Here is a 22,856-nt window from a genome sequence, read left to right on the forward strand (position 1 = left end):
TTGAACTTGAACTCAGAAGCCCCTGATTTCTATTCCTGGCTCTGCCATTCATGAACTCTGTGACTCCAGGCATGTCATTTAACCTGTCTGATCCTCTGTTATGTCATTTGTGAATTTAGAAAGACAGCAATATCTGTCCTGTACACCATATGGGTTTTGTAAGAACTCAGTAAGGTTGTGTATATGAAGCCCTGGGTGAATTATGAAGTCTTGTGAAAATGGACATTTCTCGTTTTATGGAGGAGCACATCCTTTAAACTGTAGGCAATGGGTAGCCAGTGAAGGTTCTAGATCTTCACAGTAACCTATTAAAAATGGTATTTTAAGAAAGTGAGCCTTGCAGCCGCCTGAGAAATGAATCCCAGGTAGAGCAACTTGAGTCAGGAGTAGCATCTAGAAGGCTGTAGTAGATTAGGTGTGACAAGGCAAAGCCTTTTGAGGGTAGTGGTAGCTGAAATATACAGTAGGGGATTTTTTTCTTTTTGGAAGAACACAAAGGTTGAGTATCAGGGATAATAACGCATTAGGGATGGATAGTACATGAGCTACCATTAGGGTCAGCTCAGTCACTCAACCTTTTCAGCCCTCCACTAACATTCCAAATTTAACCCTCTTGGACCTTCTTTCTCCTCTATCTCAAACTCAGATTTCTATTGGCTCAGGCCAGACTCCTTTCACGAAATGTTTTTCACTTCCTCACAGCTGGAGAGGAGGCTCTTTGCCCTCCTGTTGGCTTCTGGCCCCTTCATCTCACCCTTCCCAGGCCTTTGGACTTCAGCTGTTTGGGCAACCACGGACCACAGAGTCAGACATTTCAGTAACACCCTCACCAGCCTCCTACAGTGTCTTCCCCTCACATCCCTCCATCTTCCCACCCCGACCCCCCTCCTAACCTGGCTCACCCCACAGGCTGCTTCTCTGTTTCTCTGGGTTACTTGGAAACACCAGCAGAAGTCACTCCATCGTGCTACGTGGGCAGAGATCTCTGGCTTCCAAAGACTTCTTTGAGGACAAGGACAAGGTCTGGTTCACTACTGTATCCACAGAAGCTAGCACAGGGCCTGGCATACAGAACACCCTCTATATATATTGAACGAGTAAATTTGATAGTATTTGGAAACTCTATAGTGCATCTCTCTTATTTACTTTTTTTTCTTGTCTTCCATCTACCCCCTCACTGTTCCTCTCTACTAGATTCTGTTTTTCTTCCTGTCCCCCAAATAAGACTATTTCCCAGGGTTCTAAAGTCAGCTCTCTTACATTCCCTTTTTGTTCTCTCTCCAACAGAGATCCATCCCCACCAACACAGGAGAACGTCGAGATATTTCAGACAATTATTCTCACTAGGACACAAATTCAACACTCCTGCCAAGATTCCCATAACTTGAGGGCTGCTCCAGGAGGTCAAGCCTTGCCAAAAAAAACTGATTCCAGTGAAAAGGAACAAAGGTCAGAGAGGAATCGGACCCTCCCAGTGGGGACAGCTGAGCCTCAAGTGGGACTGACAGGCAGGCCTTTGCCACCAGACAGTCACCAAAGTGTCCTACATTAATGACAAAGAAGCCTCTTTTCTCAGGGATCATTACTGCCTTTCAAAGTCCAGGCTCTCGGAGGCCCGAGGGCTTTACACCTTTAAAGGCACTTGGTGCCCTTCCTTGAAGACAGTCTTCCACATAAAACAGAAAGGTCTGCTTCAGTACTTCATTACAAATGAATGTAATGGGGAAAACGGACCCACTCTGCTTCCGCAGTTGGCCAAACCTGCCCTTTAGCCAACATGGCTTTGACTCTGACTACATCTTCAGGCAAAGTTCAGCCTACAGCTGGGTTCCATCTTGATTTCTCTTTCCCGTCAATGCCCAGGCATAACTCAAAGTCACGATCATAATGGCAGGCTCCTCACACATCTATTGGACATAGCAGTTCTATAAAATCAAATATGTCTTCACCCCAGTGATTCTGCCTTCTCTTATTAGGACCCCCTGCCTTCCTTGACCCACTGGGGCTCAAACCTCAGTCACCCTTGATGCGTCCAGCACTCAGTTTGGATAAAGCATGGGACACACACCATTTTCTCCCCATACTAGATTCAAGTTTCTTGAGGACAGAGAATTTTTACCTTATGCTTGACAGTTAAAAAGCATAGGCCTTTTTCATGGTTGGTACCATTTATTCTTGGTCTTTCTTAAACTTATTCCCTCAGAAGGAAGATAAATTATTTATTGGATTATGCTATTGGCCTTGTGAATACCGCTCCACTCACATAAAACTAACCTAAATAACAGAAAGAAACCATTTTCAATATGACCTTACCTAGTTCACACAGGAGTCAGACTGCAATTTTATAGAAAATGAGGCACTTGTGCACAATTAGTTATTTAAATACCTGTAAGTCTCCATGTCAAGAATTTTTAAACATCCAATAAAAAATCTAAAGATTTGGAAAGCGAGATATTTTTAGATGAAATTCTGCAGCAAGTGAATGCTGAGAAGGTGAGTGTAGATAATGACAGCAACCTGTTTAAGACACAGCAAGAATTCCCCTACACAGGTTCTTAGAGGATATTCCTGTCCATCCCTTAGCTTTGAGGAAATTAGATAGTGTCATCTAACTTTAGTAAGTTAGAAGGATGCCTTTGATGAAAATTCTTAGACCTGAGTTCCATCATTTGTATCCAAAAATATAGCATCTGGGTTCTTCCTTTTATAGAAACTAGATCTTTCACACTAAGTGAAAAGAGTAGAATGAAATATTTGAACAAGAAATACACTTATCTCCATCCACTGTTGTCCAGAGTGATTTGCATCTACCACTGAGCTCCTTGTTCCTGCTCTATGAGCCACCATTCAACAGGAGCCTCTACCCTGCTGACTCAGGTAATGATGTCTTGCAATAGACATCTGAGGACCTCACAGTGGATCCACACAGCAGTCACTAAAGGACACTGGCAACTTCTGTCCCAGGAGAATCAAGACAAAACCTTCAAAGCTGCAAACATTGCCCTACCTAATTAGCACAGTTCTGTTACCATTATCAGGGCTGCAGGAGGACTGGGCCCAGTGTCACCAAGCTCTCTCCTGACACCACACCTATGAGATCTGAGCCTTCCAGCTCCTAAGCCACAGCAGGAAAGTTCCAATGGAGAGGGCCTGCCCCTTAGCTGCTGTCAGTACAATGTGTAATTTTGGGTATAAAGCCCATCAGTTTATCAGACCTCTCAGTCCTCATCTGTAAAATGACAACAGTAAAATACACAGCCTCTTGAAACTTGAAAAATCACTAAGAAGAATTCATAAGACTAAGGAATTCCTTCCATGCTGTTAACATACTAATTACATAGGTAAAAAGCGGAAGAATCATTTGCCAAATGAAATCTTTTTACACCCTCCCAGAATGAGCTCTATATGTAGGTCATTCAATTGTTCTGACACTTCCCTATAGGTATTATCCTAATTTTACATAATTTTGAGGGTTTCTTCTTTTCCTTGTGTAACACTGGAGTAATGTATCTATAAGAAGGTAAAATTAATTATCATAGCTCCTCAATGTTTTAGGTGGGTTTTGGGTATTTGCATCATCCCCTTGCAACATAACAAGAAACTTAGTGAAAGATCCCATATTAACCAGGAAACCCCACCAGCCACATTGACCAAAGCCGATACGCCAGTCACTCCTACTACATTCAAATGTTCTGATCATCCATAAGTAATAAAAGTGTCGCCATAGAAACCAAGTATACAGCGGAATCCACTCACAGTGAACCGTCTGCTTTAACAAAAAGACTCCACTTCAAGGCAAGGTATTGCTCTAACTTAGATTTATACATCATCATACACTGATATCATTAGATATAACACCTTTGGAATTTCACAGTCTTGAAGACTGCAAAAAGCTCTGCACATAGAGAGAGGGGGAAAGAAAAGGTCTGGAAGAAAAGACTTGCACATGTAGTTACAAAAATACCAAAGCAGATTCCATGCTAAGTTCTGCCAAAAAGAGAGTAATTACTGTTGCCCATCAGCATGCAGCCTTGAAATTACATTCTCTTCTTCAAGCAGAAGCAGTCATCAAATTATCAAAATGAGGTTATCCTTTCTAAACTCAAATAGTTCTTACATGGAATAAGCACAATGCAATCAGCAGACAAGCAGCTATTTCCCTCCCACACAAACTATAATCTTTTGTGAAATATATTTTTAATGAAGAATACATAACCCTCCTACATGTTTGGTTCTGCTCTTACACTCCTCCACATAAAAGCATTCATACATTTTAAAGAGAAGGAGAATTTTACAGCTTCTAATAACATCCCCTACAATGTAGGGCAAAAAAGAATCTTAACATCTGAGCAAACACCCAAATGTACCTTTTTCATATAATGTTACTTTTATGAAAGTAAAGCTAGTCACCAACGGCTCCTGGAGAAAGTATCATGATATAAAACATAAACAACAGATCTAACACTTTAATGATTTCTTTCGAATTAGATACATTATGAAGCCTTACCTCATTCAGCTACTAATGACTCAAAACTCACAGAGTTCTGAATTTTAATCTTTCACAAATTTCAAATTATAAATTGCTGGTCATGAGTCATACTGCTTACCCAAGAAGCGATTTTTTGAGAGGAAAGAAAAGTGGGCTTTTTTGGTAGATGAGGCTTACAAAGGCATTCATTTATCTTTCTCCTTTAACCATCTGAATTTTAAAAGTCTGAAATTGAAACAATATGACTTGACAGTTGGACAGATCTTTACCATTAGGATAGCTAATTGGAAATGAGGCTATCGAAATAATAATGAACGTCCATGCCCACTCAGTGGCATTGGATGAGGTACAAAAGATCGGAATAAACATCTCTTTTTTCCATTAGGAATTTTTTTGCCCCACCTAGCACCTGTTTGGGGATACTAGCCTCTTGGATATATCTCAGAATGTGGTTCCCGGGAGGCAAGCCAGTAAGAAATTAGTTACACGAATGGTAACCTTAGTAATCTGTTACATTAAGGGGATATGGCTTCAGTACTGGGGAAGAAAGGGGGGAATAAAACTTGGATAGTCAAATCAATAAATGTTATATTTCCATAATGAGAACAGTCTTAAAAGATCAGAAAAACAATTTTGCCTAAATGCTTAAATGATATAACTGCATTACACTAAAAAGAGTGTTGTAATTTTGTCTAATTGTCGCTTAAAAAAACAAAATAATCACTGGAAGGATAGCCTGCAAACACAGGCAGACCAGCATAGGTTTGATTCACATGTGTACCTCACTCCATCTGTGCAGAATCTGGTCATCTTTAACTCAGCAAAAGGCCAAGAACTGCTTTTGCAAACAAAATAACACCAGGGGAAAATAGAGAGGAAGAGGAAAAAAGAGGATGAGGAAGAAAAGGGGGAGACGGGAATACAGAGATGAGGAAAAATGTTTAGGAGATGGACACGCTTATCCCAAAGCAAATGTACCTCTGAAAATGCTGGTAACTCTCATTCTACAGTTCAGGAAACTTATTCATCATGTGTAGGAAAGAGGTGGGGAAAAGGAAGAAAATGAGAAAACACTTTTGTGAATTCACTTATAATTCATTTCCACACACATACATCAATGCACGGCTCTACTCCCCAAAAATGTGTTGATGTGAGGTGCAGGTTAACTTTTTCGAATCACCTCCAAACATTTCTAGACGAAAGACAGCACTGGATTCCTACGCATCGCCACGAATGCTGGTACATCTTCAATTCAAAGCCCTTACTTCTCTCCAGGATCAGAACAATCCAGTGGCTCATGGATCAACCCAAGTGATTAGCAAAACAAAATCTTAACTCATGAAAGAGAACTCAATGCCCTCCCTGGCCAACCCCACGGAGTCACTCGGTGCGTCCATCAAGGCTCTGACTGCCGCTTTCTCGGGTTCAGGAAACGCACCTTTCCCCACACAACACAGCCTCCAAGGGCGAAGCAACCAGCTGAGCCAGAATTGCCGCCGTTCGCCAAAGGAATTCCCCTTCCCTTCCCCTCCTTCTCCCTCCCCTTGCTTCTCCTATCCCTCCTCCCATCCTCCGCTGGTGAATAATATCACTCTGCTACCTGCCTGGATCAACACCGTGAGCCCCTGTCTTCAAGCATTCAGAGAATGTGACAGCCTGGAAATTCCTGTTGTCCGTTCGCTGAGGTCACAGATAAGCTAAACAACAGCCGTGGTTCCCATCAATCATAAGTCACTCACTGATAGAATGTATGGTAGGAGACCTGATGTAAGCAAGTCACCAGAGAAAATACCCACTGATGACGCATATCCAGGCATAAAAATAGTTACAGGGCCCTCAAAGGGATTATTCAACAGCCTACATTTAGACTTTCTTACAAGAGACCTGAAGTCACTATGCTGCAGTTATATGGCTGGAGAGAGTCGAAGCTGAAGCTTCCTCACCAGACATAACCACAAAGAGCTGGTTTAAATAAGCTCCTGCAACACCAAGCTATTTAGTAAATTTTAACACAACTCTATAAGCATTAAACAGTACCACCAACTATCTTATAAAATGCCACATAATCTTTTCTCTCAGTCACATTCTCCTTCATATAACAGTCCCTCGTTTTTCAAAGCATGCTCCCCAAACATTAACACTTAATCAATCCACAGAAGAACATTAGTTGCTTTCCAAATAAATGTTAGGAAAGTGACACAGATTGCAGTTCTGCAGCTATATTCTTTTAAAACATGCTTTTAAGTAGAGTTAAGCTTAATTATAAGCTTCACCCAAGAAGTGGACATTTTGCACACCATATTTGCAATTATATCTCTTCTGAATTGGTTTGCTCATGTATAGAAATAAATCTCACATGTATTAGAAATACCTACTGTGGTATTTTACACATAGTAGGCATATTACTGTGTGCCAAAATGCTGAATGAATGAATCAACCAATGAAATGCAATATGCAAATATTTTCATTAAGTGACAAGATGTTAACTCAGACTAAATCCTGGTTTTTTATTTTATGAGGAGGAAAATAACTTTTTACATGTGTAACAATTTCAACAGTTTTCAAATTATCTGTTCTTTATTCTCCCACTCAAACATATGGACAGTTACCCTGCAAAGGAAAGTCTTTTCACACAGCTTTCATATTAGAAAATGCTGGATTTATGCACATTTTAATATCTGAATATCTAAAAATGTTCCCTCTCCAGTTTCCTTTAAGCAAATGTGCCGACGCAATGAACCAGAAAGGCAACTGGCTTTGACGGAACCCCAAATGCTGCCTCGGGACCTGAACACTTCCTACTTGCATGCCCTATTTGGAAGTCTTAATTACCAATCTTTTCCTAATAGTGGACAGATTTTCATTGTTACCCAGTTAATTATTAGGCACAGAACACTTCTCTGTGATAGAATGTATCTCAGCACTTAATGATATTAACTATCCTGCCCATGCAATTGGAGAAGACCTATGAGCAGCATTGCTCTAACTCTGGACAAACTGAAGGGCTTTATTCTAGAGGGCAGCTCTCCAGGAAGGGTAACAAGATGACATTTTTCTTCCTATACTGGTAGGTTCTGCATCACTCTCCTCAAGTATGATAACACTGCTATAAATACAGGTGGAAATTATTTTTAGTACTAAGATTTCGCAAAGCATTCACGTTTCTCTCCTGTGCATACGTGTTAACAGTATGTGGCCTAGTTTAAAGAACCCGAATAGAAATGTTCGCTGGTGCCCTCTAGTTCATCACTGCTAAGCAACTTTGAAGAAATACACATGTACCTGCAACACTCTCCCCATAGAAGTATTGCAAACTTCCTAATTAATAACAGCTCAGCAAGTAATTCCTAACTTAAAATGTGAGATAATAAAACATTAAATCTAGAGTCTATTTTATTTCATAAGATTTTATTATTCATTTTGAAAATGAATAGAGGAAAAACAATTTTAAGAAACTGGGGAAAAAATTCTAAAACACAAGATAATGAGATATGTCTGTATTTGCCCAAGAAGAAAGAAGTACTTAAAGTTAACTGACTCAGAAACCAAAAATGTTTCACAAAGTTTACAGAAGCTTGTGTTTTTAAATAACTCAAAACTAGACAAGGCACCCGGAAATAATCAGGTTTCACCCCGCATCATGCATTTGACAGCCTTCTGTCATGGTGGTCTATGCTGGTCAAATCTGAATTGAGGATCCTCATATAATTTTAAAACAATGACAATCTCCAAAGCAGACACTGTTTCAAACTGCACAGACATAACTATCAATCCAAAGACCACAGATTGAGTTCCAGAAGAAATTATTTCCATCAGCACTCCTGGTTTTAGTAATTCCATGTCTGTTAAATGTACTATCAGCAGAACAATTGATTTTTTTTTTCTAAAGAAAATGGAACCTCCTTACTCGAGATTGGAACCTATGCTATCATTATAAGTATTTAACCCTATGAGGTTATTTTCTGCTGCAACACAAAAAAACCACTGCTTAAAATTTAGAACTGCCGGGCTTCCCTGGTGGCGCAGTGGTTGAGAGTCCGCCTGCCGATGCAGGGGACACGGGTTCGTGCCCCGATCCGCGAAGGTCCCACATGCCGCGGAGCGGCTGGGCCCGTGAGCCATGGCCGCTGAGACTGCGCGTCCAGAGCCTGTGCTCCGCAACGGGAGAGGCCACAACAGTAAGAGGCCCGTGTACCGCAAAAAAAAAAAAAAAAAAAAATTAAGAACTGCCAGAAACCATGTTAGAGAACACCTGCTAACTTTTATCTTTTAGAAATATCAAACAACATAATTATCTGGTCACTAAGTTAAAAACAGATTATTTAATTATATAAAAAGAAGGGGGGGGCACATATACCAAAGAAAATGTAGAAAAATCTGCCTTTTCAACATTAGGCTCCCTAGAAGCCATATTTAAATCCATCCTCTATGTTACTATTGGAATCTCATGATAATAAACATTTTTACATGTTGTGACTATATGGAAAATACATCTCTACTTCACTATCCTACGCCTAGCCTAGGACAGATGCATCATATTTAGACTATAAGGTTTGTTCTCCCTTTTCGTCTCCCTTTTAGTCTCCCTTTTGGTCCTTTTAGGACAGATGCATCATATTTAGACTATAAGGTTAGTTCTCCCTTTTAGTCAGTATTATGGCAGGATTCTGCTTTATTTTTCATTTTTTTAATTGCATTCTTAAAAGATGTCATTGTTTTATAGCGGCCTTTTCCACTTGCCAAATAAGATTGCTTTCTGGATATTTTATGGGCTTGTGGTCAATTAAGTCATTATCTTCACCCCTTCCCACCCTGCAATTCACCTACTTGAGGGTGACTGCTCACACACACAAAACACACACCACATACACAATACACACAACACACAACAACACACCACACACACTCATGCACAACATTTTCCTCATAGCTAACGTCCTTTGAGGAGGCCAAACATTCACCAAGCACCCAAGGTAGATACGAGAGAGTCACCTTTAACTGCTCTTACCCTCAGCTCTAACCACCGAAGCCTGACAATTTTATCAAGTTGCCTCTCTCTCTCATCAATCTTCTCTCTAACTCCACCACTATGACCTTAGTTTTAGCCTTCAACATTCCTTCACTTAGGTAAATACAATAACTATCATAGGTTCTCCCTTCCCTCTCAAACAAGACTCTCCGTGACTAAAAAGGGAGTTTTACCAAATATAAATCTGACTATGGCACTGATTGGATTGGACCTTTCAGTGGCTCCTGGTTGCATCACACAGTCTTGGGTCAGAGACCATGCTCCACTATCACAATTATTCTTTACATGTCTGAACTCTCTATTTGGTTTGGAGCTCCCTATGGTCAGAGACTGTGCTGTGCTGATTTTGCTGCACCTCCTGCTTCCAACAGAGTGACCGCCTGGCACATTTGCTGAACTGAAATGGACTGAATGATAAGACAATGCATTGAGAATGTTAACTCCTGATGTAATCCAATTAGGCTACATAGAAAGACAGCATGCTAGAGCAAAAGAGAATTCTCTTTGAAATCAAAGAAAACTGGCATCAGTCCACAGCCCTATCATATCTTAGGCAGTTACATGACCTCTCAAACCTTAGATTCCCAGTGTGAAAAACGTTGTTAGGATAAAATAAAACAATATACATTGTGTGCCTAGTGCTTATTGAGAAGGTGCTCAATAAATGGTAGCTCTCATTATGTCTTAGGTAGAAATGTATAACAGAACAATTTCATTTCCGGTGTGCAATTATACATACACGTATCAGACATCAAAATTATCTATTTCAGTGACCAGACACATGTCTATATATCTGTACTATCCAGTATAGTAGCCACCAACCTTAGGTGGCTATTGACACTTGTAATGTGGTTAGTGTGACCAAGGAACTGATTTTTAAGTTTTAATTAATGTAAATGTAAATACCCTATGGGACTGGGGGACTACCTTATTGCACAGCAAAGATTTATTTTGACTCTGACAACAGTGGTTCCCCCTTTCATGGCCTGTCTCCTCTTCTCCCCCAACCCCAAATCAGTATTTTTGCAAGGTTCAAGTGTCAGTGTCACTACTTCTCCTTCCATTAAAGGAATCAGACATAAAACAACCCATTCTATCCAAAGAGTTTTAGTCCTGGAGTATGAGATAATATGACAGAGTTCCATATAGAGTATTCATGTTGAATGAATGACTGTATCAATGAAAGAAACCAATGAAGAATACAGTCCACAGAATGGAACCCCCAACACAGCACAAAGAGACAGGTTACAGCGGCAAGTGCACAGGATGTGGGACCAGAAGACCTTGTTTCAATTCCCAGCTCTGCCATTCACATTCCATAAGGTCTTAGGAAAATCTTTTGACCACTCATTCATCAGATAATGATAATATTAATTAAAACTCACGAATATTCTGTAATAATCAAATGAGATAAATCAGACATATAAATATTAGAGCAAATGGTGTAACTGAGAAAGTCGTAAAAATAACATTTAAATCTCTACCTTCTATATGATTATACTTCCATTTGGAAACTATAATAAAAGGACTTATTAATTCATTGCAATCACTATCTGTAGAGTACAGTCTTTATCTGACACCAAGGTCAGATAATGTTGAAATCTGCTTTTGAATATATGACCGATCTCCTTAATCATACCTCACGTGCTCTCTGGATAGGGTTTGTGGCCCTCAGGAATATTTGGTAATAATAATTCATTTCTGTGCATTACGGTTCATGAAGTACTTTCACATATATACATATGTGAAACTTAAGATAGGCCGAGAAATTTATTATTCCCATTTTTCAGAAAGGTAGAGTAATGATAGCATTAGTAGGTAAAACTGTCAGGTTAATGACTCTAAGTCTAGAGTTTTTACCATACATCCGGGAATTTCATGGTGCTTCACATTTCCAAAGAAGAACCCAGATTTTTGTTAATATGCTCCCACAAGAAGAATTTTAACAAAATATTAGGTATCACAGCGTACATATATCTCATCATATGTGTATATATATAATTTACTATTAATTAATATATAATTTAATAGTTTTTTAAAGTGTTTCCACCCACACTCATTTAGCAGATCCTTAAAAGATTCTACAAAGAAGGTATGCCAGGTAGCAGAATCCCCATTTCTAGATAAGGAAACAGGAACTTGGAGAGATCTTGACTCTTTACAATGTCATTGCAGCAGGATGACGAGCAATGACGTGTGTACTTGGGCTGTAGGTCCAGATCTACTATCAACCTAAAGTTGAGTAACTTTAGGTAAGTCACCCAACCTCTCTGAGCCACATCTTCCTTCTAGGAAAATTAAAGAATGTGAGTCACTCACAGATACCACTTAGCTGACAAAACTCAACAATTCTGCCTCTCAGCTAATTCAGTAGCATGGCTGAGACGAGGCCCCGGATGGTCTAAGCCCTCGCCGGTTCTTTGCCCCCTCCCATACCGTACCGCCTCTTAAGATATCTCACTGTTTTCACAATTGAAGACTTCATTCCATTTGTTTGTTTGTTTATCTTTACAGAGCATCAGGCCCTGTTTATTCTTTGTTCCTTGGGCTTACGTACAGCCAGTAAAAACATTCCTTACAAGAAAGGCTGGTGAGACAGACACGTGCAGGCACAGGGGGTCCAGGGGAAAAGGCCGTGTCCTCCCGTGACCTCCCCTCACTGCACTGCCATGCTTTCAATTTTGGGATGGGAGGTGCATGTTTGTTTTGATGGCTTTTGATATCGTTTTCATTTTTGTTTTTCAAAGAAACAATCCAAAACCCAAGGTTGATAGGAAAGACTGGCTCCGACATCCAGGTCCAGGGACAGGGTCACAATGAATCGAATGCCACTTAAGTGGCCCAACCAAAAACCTTCCTACCATGAAATAGGGGGCACGTCCAGAAAAAGTCAGAGGTGAGGGCTAGAGGTGGGGACTCCAGTGCACAGATCCACCCAGACCCCCTCTGCTGGCATAAATAAACTTCTTCCTACATTCCTGCTGAGGTAGGTGCCAGAGAAATAAGTAACCTGACCCCCTGAAGAGTCTTTGGAGCCTGGCAGTAACCTGAGCTGCTCTAGGTTATTTTTGCTGAGGGCTAGTGGTTCTTAAAGGGACTGTGCTCTGAGTGCACATATCCAGACACAGGATGCAAATCAATGAAAAGGCCGACGTGATGTGCCCATCTTCACCTAAGGCAGTTGATTGGAAGTATGTAACAGATCAATGAGAAGGTATGTGAGCAAATATTTTAATGCCCTTTCAAGGGGATCAGTTGCAGAATCCTGTGATATAACACCATTGGTTTAAAACATGGGAGTGCTGAATAACAGAGAACCCCATTGGTTTAAAGTGGAAAAAGAAAGCAGGCATTCCCCAAGGCTCTGTCCTCAGTGCCAGCCTGCTACTTAAGAAGGGAGTGGGGAGCAGAGATTAGAACTGGAGATGGCTGCCAGGACTGTGCCCTCCAGTTATCATCCACCGTTTAAATGCTCACTACAATCCTGACAAGTATAAAACTGTACAAAGAAGGAAGGTGGAGCTCTACAAGGCTTCATAACATACTCAAAAGTTACGTGACGGGTAAGCGCTGGCCCCTTCCAATACCGTCTACCCGAATGAAGATTCCGAAAGCAAATACTCACCCTACTCAAAAAACAGTTCTCGTGAAACAACTAGTCCTTTCATTCTCTGTCCCACATCCCTAAACTGGCCAGGGAGGAACAGGAATAATCCAGTAACTAGGAAAGTGGGATCCAGAGTCACAAGCGGCCAGGTTTGGAAACCTGCTCCACCATAAAGTTGCTGGGTGACCTTGGACACGTTAGTTACACTCCTGGAGCCTCAGTGGCCATAACAGTAATACCTCCATCATCAGGCTGTTTTGGAGATTAAATAAATACTCATAGGTGTAGTGTACTTGGACTTGTGCCTGGCACATGGAACCCTTTAGTTAAACAGTTGCTATTATTAGTTGCATTAGTATTCCTATTCAACAAGTGTGTAATTCAAGTTGCCTTGAAATTTGGCAGTGTATAATCATGAGAAAAATAACATATCAGCTAGCTGTTGGGCAGGTAGCTTGCAGACGTGATCTCTAGTGCCCACAACTCTGCCAGGCAAGTGATTCTACCCCTCTGCAGATGAGGGACGTGAGACTCACAGAGGTTTCATAACTTGCCTGAGTCACAGCTAGTAAGTGACGGAGCAGGGATTTTAACTCAGGTCTGACTTCAAAGCCTGTACTCCTTCCACTCAGTTGAGAAATAGTCAAGGAATGGTGTGGACAGCGGAGGGGAGAATCTTCCGGTTCAGTTCCTATTCCACAGCTTATGAACTGTTTCCTTAGGTCAGCCGCATACCTCTCTGTCCTGTTTCACCTTCCAGCTGCGACTTTTTGGGGGCTCTGATTTCTGCCACAAGTTACCCATCTATTACTGATCTACAGGTAATTCTACAGAGAATAATAAAGTTCTCTGTAATCCTATTAAAACTACATTATTCTAAGTACTCATTTCTGAGCCATGGATCTTCAGAAATCCGCAAGCCTTATAGAATATAAATCATGGAAAAAAACATACAAATGCCTAACATCTCGTAGCTCATAAAACACCTTCACAAACATTGGCTCATTTAAACACGCTACTCAGCAAAGTGGCTATGGGCCTGTTTCTCAGGTGAAGAAACGGAGACATAGGTCAAATCAATTGCCTACAGTCACATAATCAGGAAATAGCAGACTTAGCACTTGAATATCCAGTTTTTCTGATATTATCTCTGTTGCATCCATTTTACTATATCTAGCTCTGGAAGAATACCAACATCTTTTCTTGGGTGATCTGCTATGCTTAGAAATACATCAAGCTATGATCTATTATTAGCATCCCCTTCTGTCCTTCATGCACTATCTTTTACTTGTGCTTCAAAACATAGTTTCAATTAACATCTATGCTATTCCCCAACATAGCATAATATCTACCCCAGAAAACCAAGTTAACAGGATAACTTACCAAGGCTCGAGTGTCCGGGGGGATGGGGCCATGTTTTACTTGTCACAGCAGAGCTTGGAGTGTCTTAGGAGTAGGTATTCAATAATTTAATTGACTAAGGCTCAAGATAAGTATAACTTTATAAAATCATATGTATGTCCCTATTTTGAATAATCATTTAAAAAAATGTACGTGCTTTTACAGAGAATGACAATAGATGTTATGTTTCAGAGTAACATTTGTTGAATGTCTGCCACGTGGCCTGCACTTTTCCAAATGCTTTACATTTACTAACTTATTTATTTTTGGCAACATTGCTACAGGTAGGCACTATTATTATCCTATTTCACCAGTGAAGAAACTAAGCCGCCTTAACTTGCCCAAAGGTATAAAGCTAGTTAGTGGCAGGGCAATAATTTGAACCCAGGGATTCTGACATCCAGAGTTCAAATCTCATTTAATCTTTACAACAACCCTAGGCAGCAGTGCTAATCATCTTGGACATTGAAGGTTGCCTCGATAACTCACTGGCATGATCTGATATTCAGGAGAAAAATAAAATAATCCAATTTGTTTATAATAACAATCCTGTTCTATGACCAAAACTTATCCCAAGTAATATACCCATCACATTACAATTTTAAAAGTTGTTGGAAAAATAAAACTTACCGTTACATTTTAATTTTGATACTTGAAGTTTGAATTTATAACCACTTTGGCTCTTCATGGACAGTATCTTTTGATATTTTTTCCCATGTAACCTTGCATACTTCACATTGTTTTTCACTTGTAATCTTAAAATCATTGTGATTCTATCATCCTTTGAAATCTGCCTTTTGAAACAGAAATTTGTAGAGGGATTTCTTCAGGACTTCAATTCTTGTCTCTTTTCTTGCCCTCATCAATCTTATTTTCTCCTTAGCTTTTTCTTTTCTACTTTACTTTTTCTACTTTCTACTTTTTCCTTTCTTGTTGTTTATTTTGTTTCTTTGTCACAAGGACTTAGGGTGGTGCCCAGTACTGTAGCAATCTTCCAAAACTAGACACTTGTCTATAAGTCTCTCAAAGTTGAGTCTGCAGACAACCCACATCATTACCTCCATGGACAGGCCCCAAATCTACATTTTCAGCGAGCTACCTGGTAAATCGTACACATACTGGGATACATCATAGGATGTGCAATCTGCCAGTTCCTTGATACAGTTCTTCTACTGAAGCCTTCTTCATTTAGCAATGCAATATTTGCTAGTTTTAGGAAAATGTAAACTTCACTCTCAAGACTTCAGCTGAGAACATCACACAATATGCATCTTATGTACTAAATTTAAACCAAAGATTTTAGCACAGTCTATTAATTTCCATGTGTAGCAATGAGGAAACACAACAAATGAGTGTTGGATTAAATGAGGACTCCAAATGGATCAAATGAAGACTCCCAATGTAAGTGCTTTAAGTGACAGGCCCACCCTGTTTCAGTGGAAGTTGCTGATGCAACAGATCTTCATTTTCAGCATTTTACTTAAGGGTAAAACCTGACATTTGGGTCCCTATATTTGCCTTCATTATCTAAAACCAACTTTATTGAACCAACTAAGGACCAATGACTGATATGGGGGGGAACAATACTCCAATGAAACTTCTTCAGAAGTCTTCATTTAATGAAAAATGTTTATTAACTAACAATGAAGATAAACTAAAACTCAAAATGTGACCCCCTTTGAGAGGTTCTTTGCTTAATTAAGTGTTTGATCATTTTCCACAACACCTTACAGGGATAGGACAGGTATTCTAGTCAATCTCATCACGTCACCTAACCTGTCACATTCCCGGGCTATTGTTTTCCAGCCTCACAGAGACACTCAGTTCCTCAGCCCCTCTCCTCCAATACTTCAGGACCTCTTCCTCCCCAGCCTATCTCTCTCTTCCCCAGCTCCTTCCTCTTCCCTCGCTCCTCTTCCAGGCTCCTTTCCCGATCCTGTCTAGATCCTGCTGGGAACCAACTTCTCCCTTATCCTTGCCAGCACCCTCTGCCACCTTGGCCTTCAGCATACTTATCCACAAAACCACTTTTAGATCACTGGCCCTCCAGGTCCTGCATCACCTCCTCGGAGTGGCTGAGGACCATCAACTGTGGAGGCTACTTCTGCTGAGCCCTCTGCAGGTCAGGTGAGCATTATTATCACCATGCTTCTAGAGGCAGCTCCAAATGGTCCCCATTTTCTTCAGTATTATCCAACTTTTACGGACAAGTGGCTTTGCCTTCTCCTTCACAAAAACCGTAAGTAAAATGTGAGGTACAGGGCTTCCCTGGTGGCACAGTGGTTGAGAGTCCGCCTGCCGATGCAGGGGACGCGGGTTCATGCCCCGGTCCGGGAAGATCCCACATGCCGCAGAGCGGCTGGGCCCGTGAGCCATGGCCACTGAGCCTGCGCGTCTGGAGCCTGTGCTCCGTAACGGGAGAGGCCACAACAGTGAGAAGCCCGCGTACCACAAGAAAAAAAAAAAAATGTAAGGTACAAACTACTGGGTGTAAGATAGGCTACAAGAATGTACTGTACAATACAATATTTTGTAACAACTGTAAATGGAGTATAACCTTTAGAAATTGTATATAAAATAAAAATAGTAATAAATAATAAATTTTAAGTAAAATAAAATAATGAGTTTGTCAAGGAAAAATTTCATCCACGTACAGTTTCTGCCCATAAACTTAGTAGCACACCTCCCTATCCTCCCCTCCTTCTGCCCCAATCAGCCCTTCCTGGAGTTAAGAGCACTCTGGCTGCTCCAGCATTCTGCTCAATCAATGATCACCTTTCCTTTACATCAACCACCTTTCCCTCTCCAGTGGCTCTATATTGGTAGCACACATACATAGGTTCACATCTATGCAAAAATGCTCTCTGGGTCCCACCTCTATCTGTCAATCATCTCACTCCTCCTGTGCCCAGCCATCCTTTTGGAAAGACTGGTCAAGATTACGAGGGCAAAAGTATGACTCTACTGTCCTCTCCTCTGATCCCCCTGCTAGAATAGCTCTTGGTAGGTCCTTTGTAAATAATTCTCATTGTTTAAAATTGATGCTTCAAAAAGGCAGAAAGTTCAATAGAAAAGTGAACAAAATATTTCAACAGGCACTTTATAAAAGAGAGCATAAAACAGCCAAAAACTTATGAAAAGGGGCTCAACTTCATTAATCATCAGAGAAATGAAAACTAATACTACAAGGCTATACCACTACATAACCATGAAAATGGTCAAAATGAGAAAGATGAAAATACCACAGCAGGGTGGGGGCAATTAGGACGCTCAGGTATTGTTGAAAGGAGTATAAATTGGCACATCCACTTTGAAAAAGTGTGTGGTTGTTAACTACTAACACTAAATATGTACAAGCCCTGAGATCCAGCAATTCCACCCCTAGGAATACACCCAACAGATATGTACTAAGATATTCACACAAGCATTATCTGTAATAGCCAAAAACAAAACCCAAATTCATTAATAGCAGAATGAATAAATTGTAGTAAATTCATACAGTGGGATTCCATACAACAATGAGACAATGATTGTTACATCCCGAAACATGAATGAATCTTGCTAACGTATTGGTAAGTGAAAGAAGCCAGAAACAAAAGAGAACACAGCGTATGGTATGATTCCATACATGTAAGGTACAAAAGTTGGCAAAATCTATATGATAGTTACCCTTGTGCTGGAAAAAGACAAGAGAAGTGCTCTTGGAATGCTAATAATGTCCTGTTTTTTGATCTGCTCTTTAGTTCATGAAAATTCATCCAACTGTATATGTCTTTTTATGAATATATGTTATGTTACACAACTTTTTTGGCTGTGTTGGGTCTTCGTTTCTGTGCGAGGGCTTTCTCTAGCTGCGGCGAGCGGGGGCCACTCTTCATCACGGTGCACGGGCCTCTCAGTATCGCGGCCCCTCTTGTTGCGGAGCACAGGCTCCAGACGCGCAGGCTCAGTAGTTGTGGCTCACAGGCCTAGTTGCTCCACGGCATGTGGGAATCCTCCCAGACCAGGGCTCGAACCCATGTCCCCTGCATTAGCAGGCAGGTTCTCAACCACCACGCCACCAGGGAAGCCCTACACAACTTTTAAAATCTGGATATATTGATTTGCCCTGATCCTCTTCTTATTCAGAACACTCTTGATTCCCTTCCCTGTGTCACCCTTATAGGCTCTAAGATCCTTGAGGCCAGAGACAGTCTTTTTCGTCTTAACTTCCCTAGTTCTTGCACAGAACTTGACACACACCAGCTCTGAACAACTGATTCTGGACGAATGAATGGGCAGGCTGCCTTGGCCCCTGATAAATTCTGTTCTTCCCTATGCTTTTGAATCTGAAGACTGCATTTTCAGCCTCCCCTCTAGGCTCCAGGTTTCAAGATCTGCCTACAGACCACAGCAGAGATAAGAATCTGCCCTTTATTTAAAAACTGGCTTTGAGTCAGGAGCTTTACATAGATTATCTCTCTTCTCCCTCACCAATGGGCTTCAAGCTAGTAACTACTAGCGCCCACTTAACAGACCAGGAAACTTAAGGACCCCAGAGGTTACGTAACTTACCTAAAACTACACAGGTGATAAATTGGAGAAGTAAAATTGAAACTCAGGTTCTTTCTGATCCCCAAACCAGCGATCCTTCCATAGACCACACATGACGATAGATAGAACAAGTTTAAAATACAGGTCACTGCTTTTCTCAAAGGCCTGCTCATCTTCCTGTATTTCTCATCCCGGGCAATGTCATCCCTCTTCACCTTGTGGTCCAGCTAGAGTCCTGAGAACTGCCTTCTCTTTCCCTCATCCTTCACACTGACTCAGTCACTAGTACTGTTTCCCAGACTTGCAAATCCATCCTGTGCTCACTATTCTGAATATCCCAGCATGAGTTCAGGCCTCCAGTTGTTTCTTTTGAAGATTACTGTAACTGTCTGCAAACTATGTCTTCCAGTGTAGGCTTGGGTCCCGCTAATTCATTCTCTAATTCTGCGGCCTGAGAGCTCCTGGTAAAACGCAAATCTGAACGTGTCTCTCCTCCTTGCCTATAGGATAGAGCTCCAACATAAAGCATGGCATACCTTCCCTGACCTGGTTCCTGCCGAGCATTCCAGATCCTTCCCTCGTGACATCCATCCTCTCCCTATACCCTGTAATCCAGCCATATGAAGATTTACTTGTTGGTTTTATGTCTTTGGTTCTTTGCATGCCAGGGCTCTGTCTTCCTAGAATGCCTTTCCTTGTGCTGCCTTCTAGACAGACTGCAATGCAGCTTGCGAGATGCAGCTCTAGAATTTACTCCTCTATCAAGTCCCCCAGCAGAACTTGATTCCCTGTTATGTCACAGCTAGGCTTTGTGTATTTTCTCTTACAGCCCATTTCAATGCATTGCAATATTTTGCAGTCTGCACTTTACTTCTAGAACATTAGCTCAGACACTTACCAGTTGTGTTTCGGCTGCTCAGGCCAGCACACAAAAGTAAATCAAAAATAGTAAAGTCATAAATTAATTAATAAATGAAACTGATGGTATGTGGGTGTATGTCATCTTAGTTGCAGATCATTTATTTTTAAGAGTAAAGCCAGAAAGAATGTTTCAAGCAGAAACAATGGGGGAAATAGATCATTTCTTTGGGTGAAGAAATGATGAGTGTGGCCCAAAGTGTAAGTTGAAAACATTTAGCTATTATGCCCCCAGGCACATAAAATCCTCAGGCCTTTCATCAATAATTTCCTTCTACCACCACAGAGCCATCCATGAGGTTGGGCATGCATAACCTTTAGGAGTGAAAGGAAAAGAGTAAAGATTTGTATCTCTGAACCTGGTGCAGAGAGCCATCCAAACTCAACCTCAAATTTTAAGTGGTACAAAAATGGTCTAAGACTTATTAGAGATTATTCTCAGAGCTAACCAAGACAGAGCAGGACATCTGATTTATCCCACGGATCAGCTAAACTGAAGTACAGCAAAAATAAACATTTTCCAGACTTTTCTGTCATTCCCAAAATACAGGACAGGGACATGGACAAATAATAAATAGTCGGGTTGTGAAGTTATCTCTTCAAGTGAAGAAACTAACCAAAGGATTGGTGGGATTGACGGAGATGAGCGTGGCTGTGAGGCACAAGTTCGATAAGGGACTTGAAGTTTCAGAGTTGAGACAGAGGCCAAGTAATGGTGGGCAGGGATACTTCATTCACCAATCACTCCACGCCATCCCCGGGGCCTTAAGTAGAAGGCAGGACACCAGATGACCACCAGAAAGCACTCCTCCCCACAAAGGAGGAAGCTGATTACAGCTTTCAGGAGCCCCCCACTACGTGAAGACTGCAATTCAAAGCCTCTCCCTAGAAAAAGACGGTGGACAGAAGCAGCCAACTACCCCTAGAGACACACAGAAAAGCCATAACTCTGTTGACATTCCAAAAAGCAAAACGGGGAGGAGCATTTCCCTCCCCGCAGTATTCTTTAATTGCCTTTTCTTGCCTCCTTTCTGAAGAGACAAGGGAGGTGGGTGATGGCAGCTAGATCATGTAAAAGTCCAGAAGGCAGCAGACATGAAGTTCTATCTAGCCTCCTTGCACAAAGGCCTTATTATAATACAGACATAAAAATGCGTGGGCAAGACTTGGAGGGTTGGTCTCTGTGCCCCGGCCACCGTGCCCGCCCCAAACTCATTCCCACCCCCGTGCTTTGAAAGCATTTGTGTACACACACCCTCTGACAGATAGGTTCTTCATGTTCCCATGGAGTTGAAATCTCTGTAATTTAGCTGGAGGGATCACGCTGCTTTTATACTTCCAACAGCAAAGGTAAGAATCACTGCATGATGTTAACTCTAGTTGTATTCCAGATTTTCAGTTGCTTGTCTTCGTGTTCACATGAGCTCGATTTTTTTTTTAACTTACTCTTTGTAAGACTGCCACAGTGGCAAACTGATGCTTGTTTTGGTAACATTAGTATGCAGAAACTCGAGCACATATGCAATCTGGGAGCTTCCTCTCCCTGAGCCCCTCCTTTCTAACAGAGTTTATGACCTTATCACATCTTAAGGGAGTTGATGAGAAATGCCAAATAGAAATCAATCCGTATTTAGTAAATATTCTGTGAAATACATAAAACATCCTGTAACCACAGCTGTTCTCTGACATGAAAAATCTGAATATTATTTTGTACTCTGATGGGTACTTCTCAATAGGCCTCAACGTTCAAAATCATATCTATAATAATTTTGCAAATACAGATAGACTTCTGCAAGCTCCCCTTGGGTTTCATTTCAAAGCTCAGCTATTACCTTACTGTTTAAAAATCAAATAAAAGAATCTTAAAAAGAATCTAAAAGAGGAACACAACGTGATTTGCTAATGCAACCCCAATATTTATGCCACCCCTCCTTTTGGAATTTTGCATCTCACAAGAAATGGTGATTTGAGTTCTACAAAGTCAAGTGCAAAGGAGTTAAAGAAAATCATTTTGATTTCCTACCTGGAAATCTGCTTTCGGTCCTAGTCACACATTCTCACAATCTTGAGTCTCAGTTTCTCAGGTAAGTTCGCCAATCTGCTGACAAGAAGTTTTGTGTTATGACTTCTCCTCCCACAGCGCATACATTAAGACTTGACTATGAAAATGACCTTAAGTGCTAACCAAAGCTGCAAAACCAAATCTCTTGGTTTGAAGAAAGAACATAAACACGTGGAGGTGGGACAGGCCAAAAAGACGGGTGATGCGTGAGGCACCAAGCTACACAGAATACCAGATGGCTAAGCAAAATACAATTTAAAAAGTTTAAAATAAGCTTATGAGCAACAAAATAAAGAGTGATTAGCACTGGATGATAACCGAAAGAATAAAAGAATAAATATTTATGAGTCCATACCAAAATAAATAAATCATGTAGATACTCCCTCCCTCCAAGGGGTAAAGCTTAATTATTCTCCCTTTAAGTGTGGGCTGACTTCCAATGAACAGAACATGGAAAGAGAAAAGTAGTAACTTTACAGTGGAAACCCTAGCAGACTCTACCTTAACCAAGTGATCAAGGTTAATATCACGGTGATCAGTTATGTTGACAGGACACATCCCATAATATAATGCAATGAGAAGGGCACCTTCTCTGGTCTTCTTCCCCAAAACCCATAACTCCAGTCTACAAAATTCCTGGCCAATACTCTTCAAAAAAATCCATCCCTTCTGAAACAAGCAGGGTATGCCGCGGTATGCTATGTATGTTATTATCTATCGTATTGTATTTTGTGTTAGTTTACATTTAATATTTTAAAAGTGAGTAGCCAGTTAATACTAAATGGACTTTTCAGGAAAACCAGACAAGTCTTTTAAA

At 40.8% G+C, this 22,856-nt stretch overlaps 1 protein-coding gene across 9 annotated transcripts in view; it reads right to left on the reverse strand.

Annotated features, from left to right (window-relative positions):
- Window positions 1-22,856, reverse strand: part of HIVEP2 (HIVEP zinc finger 2) — a 194,481-nt gene that overhangs the window by 125,126 nt on the left and 46,499 nt on the right. For 5 of the 9 annotated variants that reach the window (XM_073789666.1, XM_073789667.1, XM_073789668.1 and 2 more), the window contains exon 2: window positions 22,001-22,075. The exons of 2 other annotated variants lie outside the window; for them this stretch is intronic. The gene's annotated coding sequence lies outside the window, so the exon portion shown is untranslated. Of the gene's footprint in view, window positions 1-22,000; window positions 22,079-22,856 lie in introns of all 9 variants that reach the window. 2 more of the 9 variants (XM_033867790.2, XM_073789665.1) reach the window with 1 other exon arrangement.

This window comes from Tursiops truncatus, chromosome 12 (genome assembly GCF_011762595.2).
Source record: "Tursiops truncatus isolate mTurTru1 chromosome 12, mTurTru1.mat.Y, whole genome shotgun sequence".
In the NCBI taxonomy this organism is placed as follows: Eukaryota; Metazoa; Chordata; class Mammalia; order Artiodactyla; family Delphinidae; genus Tursiops; species Tursiops truncatus.